Source organism: Gossypium hirsutum, chromosome A01 (genome assembly GCF_007990345.1).
Source record: "Gossypium hirsutum isolate 1008001.06 chromosome A01, Gossypium_hirsutum_v2.1, whole genome shotgun sequence".
NCBI classification, from domain to species: Eukaryota; Viridiplantae; Streptophyta; class Magnoliopsida; order Malvales; family Malvaceae; genus Gossypium; species Gossypium hirsutum.
Genome location: NC_053424.1, coordinates 8,460,864 through 8,468,611, shown reverse-complemented (window position 1 = coordinate 8,468,611; position 7,748 = coordinate 8,460,864).

Below are 7,748 nucleotides of genomic sequence, written 5' to 3'. Positions count from 1 at the left end.
TTTTCTTTACCGGTTCAACTTCTTTAGAATAGCATCGTCCACTTCGAGTAAAATGACCTACCTCCCCAACATCTTCAATTATGGCTTTGGACTTTTCAACTTTCGGTGTAACGATATTAACATCATATCTCTACGGTACTGTTTTGTTGTCCTTATACGGGAAAGAAGATGGTACTTCAATTACCATCTGTGGTTTCAATGGCTCTCTCATCGCGTCGTAATAAATTACCAACGGTCGATCAGCACTATAAGGGGGCCCTGATGATTGGCTATCAGAGACGCATACTTCTCTTTCGTTGGCATCTTCACTCTTGTTAAGGACCTTGATCTCCTTATTATTCATCTGGTCTTGAAGTAACCTTTTAAAGTCCTCGCACGACTGAATGTCGTGCCCAACAATCCCATGAAAATTGCAAAAACTTTGACCTTCTTCTCCAAAAACTCTATCAGAGTGACAGAGCAATCCTTTCTTAACTAATACCTCTCAGATTTTCTGCAGAGGCGTCCTTATTTCTGCCACACATCTTCTGACCTTCCATTCATCCTCTTTCCCCACTGTGCTCACATTCCCTTCGGTATGGTTAGGGAACGGGTTCCCCGTGGCATTACTAGCACTATCGAATCGTAGGATACCCGCGTCAATGAGTCCTTGAACTCTCCTTTTGAAAGCGAGACAGTTCTCAATAGAGTGCCCTTGGTTCCCTGCGTGGTATGCACAACTAGCGTTTGGATCGTACCACTTTGGGTATGGAGGTTTAAGGGGTGCCATGTAATGGGGAGAAATTAGCTGTTTTTCTAAAAGTTTTGGGTACAATTCCCCATACGACACAGGGATGGGGGTAAATTGCGGTATCTCGGGATTATGCCTTGATGGCCTTAAGGGTGCTGCTTTTCTTGAGCCTTCTGATCCTTCCATTCTACCGCTCTTGACGGCATTCTCTATGAGTTCACCGGATATTACAATATCCGCGAAATCTTTCGTGGCACTTCCCACTAATTTGTCATAAAACGGTGCCTTTAAAGTATTGATAAAGAGAACGGTTATCTCCGTTTTTGTTAGTGGGGGTTCCACTTGAGTTGAGACGTCTCTCCATCTCTGCGCATACTGTCTAAAGGTCTCTGATGGCTTTTTCTTCATCATTTGCAAGGTCATACGGTCTGGCACCATATCCGATACATGCTTATACTGCTCGCAAAATGCTGACGCCAAGTCCTTCCAGGATCGAATCTTTTCTCTACTAAGTTGATTGTACCACCGAAGAGCTGACCCTGTTAGACTATCTTGAAAGCAATGTATGAGTAGTTTATCCTCGTTCACATAACCGGTCATCTTTCGACAGAACATAATGAGATGTGCTTTTCGGCACCTTGTCCCATCATACTTCTCAAAGTCAGGCACTTTGAACTTCGGAGGCAAAATTAGATCAGGTACCAAACTGAGTTCCTTGGCACCTAGTGCGAAGAAGACTTCAGTGCCTTCTATTGCTTTGAGTTTTTCCTCTAGACTCCTATATTTTGCGTCATGGTTATCCAATTTCAACTTGGCTACCTCTGCTGGGTCATCCAGATCTGGAACTAGTGGATTAGTAGGACTAGCCCCTAGGTTCGACGCTAACATTCCTTGCCCCAAATTAGTGGGTGGAGCAGGTGGCATAGGTCGATGTTCCAAGCCAGTGGGTTCCTCTTGAGTATACCCTCTTTGTATTGTATATGAGGGCGGTGGAGTGAATCCCGGGGGATAGAATGGATCCTGATCATGGTGAATTCTTGACCGAGGTTCCATAACATCGGAGTTCTGCATGGGTCCCTTTCCTTTGACCAAAGTTGTCATCATCTCCATCATTTTAGCCATCTGATCTCTTTGCTCGAGCGATTCCTCTCGAGATCTCACCATTTGGTCTCTCGTCTCTTGTTGCGATTTGGCCAGTTGCTCTTGTAATTCCTTTTGAGTCCTTTCCATCCTTTCAATTCTCTCATTGAATTCATTCTCCATTACTCTAGCTTGTCGGCGCGTTTTATACGGATGACGTGGTTCCAGTCTTGAAGTCTGGCAACTGCGAATTGTGCGTTTTAATCTCAGCGAACGAGTATAGGATATGCAATGAATGAATTGATGCATGAATGAATGCATGAATGTCAAATGAATGTAAGTTATGAATGAAATGCAAGAAATTGGTGTTGATTTCAAGATAGCCCCATATTTAGGCATTTCATTTATCAACATAGTCTATTACACAAAGTTCTCATTTTTCCAACAGTTACACAAATTTCCTAGCCACATTGCCTTGTTTCTTTACTTGCTCTAAAAACTCTGATATGCTCGATCTTTGGCTCGGAGGGAATTGACAACTGAGAACTTCGGCTTCATCTGATAATTGAACAACTTGCATAGCCGCTTTACGAATTTCATTGATCAAGAAGTCAAGTTGCATTTCTTTTTCTTTGAGAGTTCCTTCATACGCGTGAATGTCCCTATCGTACTGCTCACTCTTTTCTTCTAGAGCCTTCAAGAGGTTATCTAATTGTTGTTGACGAGATTGCAGCATATTTTCTAGATCTCGTGTTTTCCTTTTTAATTCTTGATGTTCAGACTTACTATTCGCCAATTTTGCAGTCACTATTTCATACTTGGCGTTCTTCCTTCTTAACTCTATCACAGCGCGCGCAGCCTTTTCCTCATCTTTCTTTGCTTTTCCCTTCCAAAACTCCATTCCTCCATTGATATTGCTAATTTCGTCCTTCCATTCTGCTGTCATCTTGCCCAACCCGCTATTCTTTATAGTGTTTCTTAATTTCTTGTTTTCCAAATGAAGGTCCCTTAAGTCGTTTCTCACAATCTCGGCTTCTCTTTGTACTTTTTCAGTCCTGGACCTTTCAACCTGAACTTCAATCTTCAGTTGATAGTTTTCTTCTTGAAGGGCACTAAGGTCCCGAGACATCTTGGCCTTTTCTCGTTCGAATTCTTGTCTTGCCATTTCTAGCTCAGACGGCGTTTCTTCCGAGAAAGGATTCTGGATGGTGTAGTTTGTTGATGAGATTTGCTGACTATTTACCCGTTGTTTCCTCCATATGTCGTAATCTTGGGTAAGGGTATCAACATACAAAGCTAATTCCATGAAATGAATTTCCTTCCAATACTTTGCAGTGTCTCGGACTCTCTTCATATATCCTTCACCCGCGAAAGCGAACTCGAACTGTGCTAATCCTCCAGTTGCGGGGAGGAATTGTCGCGAAGAAAATTGCCTTTGGACTAATAGCGGAGCATATCCAACTCCTCCCCATAACCCGAGTAAAGGTACCCAATCTTGGCTTCCACATTTGTATAGCAGAACTGAAGGACGGATCCAGGGTACTCTCCATGTTATATTCTCGGCGCGAAGATTCTGAAAAACTGATACCCACTTGCTCGGTGACTTCCTTCGGCCATTCTTTATTGAGGTAAGCTTCTAGCGGGGAGAATGTTTTAGAAAACATATGGAACAGAGTGCGCTCTACCTTCCAGAAGTGACTCAAAATCCAAACATTGAGCAACTGCGCGCATTCGATAAATCGTCCCTCCCCTTTTCTTCGACAACTACTCAAGGACCTGAAGGTCTCGGCTAGGATGGTCGGGACAGGGTTGATTCCTTGTTTTAACCTTTCGAAGAAATCAATTACTGCAACTTCGAGATGTCCGAGAACTTTTGGGAAAATGACCAAACCGTAAATGGCCAAAGCGAATAGATTTACCCTTTTCAGCATGTTGGGATGGTTCAGAGCCAAATCTCGTAGGGAGGACCATGGAATGCAAATGGTTTCATTCTTCTTCTTTATCTGTTTTTCGGCCCATGCATCAGTCATGTCTGTCAGTTTCACTAACTTTTTCTTGAAGGTCATCGGCTTAGGCTCCTTCACATATATTTTGCCGAATTGTACATTGTCGATGCGGAGTAAAGCAGCATACTCTTCTATGGTTGGAGTCATGTCTTCTTGATTGAAGGTGAAACACTAATAAGCTGGGTCCCAGAACCGAACCATGGCTTGAATCAACTGTTCGTCTACACGGATGGTGATCAGGTGAGCTATATCTCCATACTTCTCAGTGAAAGTGTCTCTAGTGTCTGAATCCCACTGATTCCAAATTCGAACCAAATCCTCAAAGTTATTTTGGCGAACATTTACAGTTATATGTTCAGGCAAATTAGCGACACACCCTTCCACTAGACTATCCCCCTTTTCTCTCTGAATTTTTAGAGACCAGTCCCGAACCACGGCATTCTTCTCGGTTATTTGTGTAATTGACTCCTCCATCAGAAACCCGTTTTTTTGGCAACCAACTTTTAATCAACACCTTCCTAATATGATGCCTATGATGCATGATGAAAATAAAAGTAAAAACAAACAGTGTAAATGAAAGGCAAAAGGCATTTTCCCCGTGTACTTATTTTGATGACTATAAGCGGACAGAGGTTCGGCATGGCTCTAATTGGATAGCTCGTATGGTTCACTATATGCGGTTTTGGTTCTAGGTGGGTACTCGAATCGTCTGCACTGTCATCTACTAAGATTAGTACAGAGCCTCGGTCATGGCCCATCATAGGCTTACGAGATCAATTCGAGGGATTACATTTACTTATGCCTATGCGGAGAGACAAGTTAACTCACGAAAGCATAAGTCATATGTAACCCGAAAGTATTCACTAGCCTGTGCGGAGGAACGAGTTAACTCACGAAGGCGTAGCGTTTACTTTCTCTTAACAGGGATGGAGCCCGGGTATAGAGCTCATGTTATGCAAAAAATGCAAGTGCACGGTGTGTGGGGAGAAACTTGTAAACCTTTACGTTTTATTTAGAAAAACTAAACCAAAAATAAAACCGCAAAAATTTAAAGCTGAAAAACAACCTGATAAAACAAGTTAGAATATATACAACACGATGCAAATGCATGATTTTTTTTTGAAAACAAAAAATTTAAGGATCACGACTAAATGTTAATTTGAACAAGAAACTTTGAAAATTGACAACGCGTGTTTAATTCCAGACACGACTCTCAAAAAAAGGTTGTCCCCAGTGGAGTCGCCAGCTGTAGCGACCTAAAAATTTGGAGTACGGGCTCTAATTGAAGTGATTATTAAAAATTTGAAAATTGAATCTCGACTTTATTTGAAAAGGAGTCGCCACCGATCTTTTTCCAGGTGTGATCGGACACCTACAAAATTCTCTTTTCAGAAGAAAAATTTATTTTTAAACTTTTCTAAAAAAGAGACAATTTTAGGTCCACGTAAAAATCCAGAGAAAATTAGGGTTCGGGAGTCGGTTACGCGCGAGGAAGGTATTAGCACCCTCGCGACGCCCAAAATTGGTATCTCGTAAAACGCGCGTTGTCTTAATTTTTAAAAATACAAGTTCAATTTAATATTTAATTGTGATCCGATTGAAACTTGAGAAAACCCTTTTTTTTTGTTTTTAAACACGAGAACTTTGAAACAAAATAATAATTTTTGAAAACACGAAGATTTTTGAAACACAAAATTTTTTTGAAAACACGAAAACACAAAATTTTTTAACACGGGAATTTTTGAAAACACGACAGTTTTTGAAACATGAGAATTTTTTTAAAACACAAAATTTTATTTTGAAAACACAAAAATTTTGATAAATTATGAAACACGAGGATTTTTTTTTGAAACGCGAAAATTTATGAAACAAGGTCAATTTTTTGAAAACACGAAAATTTTTGAAAGACGAGAATTTTTTGAAAACATGGAGATTTATAAAACACGAAAGTTTTTTTTTTTGAAAACAAGAAAATTTTCAAAATACGAGAATTTTTTAAAACAGGGGAAATTTTTGAAAACATGAAAATTTTTAAAACACTAGAATTTTGAAAACACGAAGATTTTTTAAACATGAGAATTTTTGAAAACACGAGGATTTTTTGAAATACAAACATTTTAGAAACATGAAAATTTTTAAAACATGACAATTTTTTTGAAACACGAGAAATTTATTTTTTAAAACATAAAAAATTTTAAAACACGAGAATTTGTGAAACTCGAGAATTGTTGAAAAAAAATAAAAAATTTTAAAAATACGAAATTTTTTTAAACACGAAAATTTTAGAAATATGGAAATTTTTAGAAAACACGAAAAATTTTGAAAAATAAAATTTTTTGAAAACACGAGAATATTTGAAAACACGAAAAATTTTCTGATTTTTCATTAAGCACGTATCGCATTTAACACTAATCGGTGATATTCACTCAATATAGCAATGAAATCAACGAATTAGTGTCAAATCGATTCGTTACCTTATTTTTGAAAACACGAGAAAATTTTTTTTGAAGACACGAAAATTTCGAAACGCGAGGATCTTTTTTCTGAAAATACGAAATTTTTTTTGAATATTTTCGATTTTTAAAAGGGCGTATCGATTTTAATGCGAACCGGTGATATTCACCCAACATAGCGATGAAATCAACAAGTTCATGTTAAATCGATTCGTTGCCTTATTTATTAAAAGTATTTAAAATAAAATAAAATAAAAAGAAAATAAAAATTAAATTAAATTAAATTAAATTAAAAATATAAATGCCAAAATATAAAAAATGCATAAAATACTAATAATATTAAAACGAAAAAAATACGAGCATTAAATTAAAATTAAAAAAACGAAATTACCGAAAAATCTCGGGACACGAGCTTCGACGAACGGGTAACACAAAATTGAACCCCTTTTTTTCTTGTTTTTTCTTTTTTCTTTTTTTCTCCTTTTTCTTCCTTTTTTTTTTCTGCTGGGCTGCCTTGTTGGGCTGGCCTGCGCGGGCCTGCTGGCTGGTGGCCTGTTGGTTGCTTGTTGGGCTGCTGGAATTGGGCCTATTGTTGGCCTGCCCTCTTTTTTTTTTTTGCTGCTTCTTTCCCCTTTTTTTTGCTTTGTTTTTTTTTGTTGGGCTACTTTGGGCTTGGCTAATGGGCTTGCTGGGTCGGGTTGGGTTGCCGGATCGGGTCGGGTTATACCCGGTTCGGGTCGGTTTGACCCGACTGTTAAATTTTTTTTCTTTTTTTTCTTCTTTCTTCTTCTCTCTTTCTTTCTTCTTCTTCTTCTTCCTTCTTCTTCTTCCTTCTTCTTCTTCTTCAAAACCGAGCCCCCCCACACCGTCGCTTCTTTCACGCCGCCATTCGAGCTGCCACCGTCGACTCCACCGGACCTTTCTCTTTCCTTTCTTTTCTCTCCCCTTTTTTCTTATTTTTGAAGCTTTTTTTCTCTTTGAAACTTTTTTTTTGGAGATTCATGGGGTGGGGGTCTTTTTTTTTTTGGGTTAAAAGCCCCTTTTATAGATGATTTTTGCTTCATTTTACAGGTAGTGGGTGAAGAAGGAGCAGCCACCCATGTTTGTGGCCTGAAAATCTGGGAAGTGGGTGCCCCAAATCACGTAACATGTCTGAAGGACCAAATCACAAATGCAGCAAAACTTCTGGGGCTAAATGTAATTTTTAGAAAATTTATGATTAAAATGAAATTTAATGAAAGTTTAGGGGTCTAAATGAAATTTAAAGAAAGTTTAAGGGTCAAAATGAAATTTAGGAAAAGTTTAGGGGTCAAAATGCAATTTTTATTTTTTAATTTTTTTTTTGAAATTTTGAAAATTAAACACAAATTCTAGTCGGACAAAAATTTAGTGCTTACAAGCGAGTAATGCGTGCTTGTAGGTTGATTCTAAAACAACAAAACTTTTAATGATGCGACTCGAACTCCAAACCTTAAACTC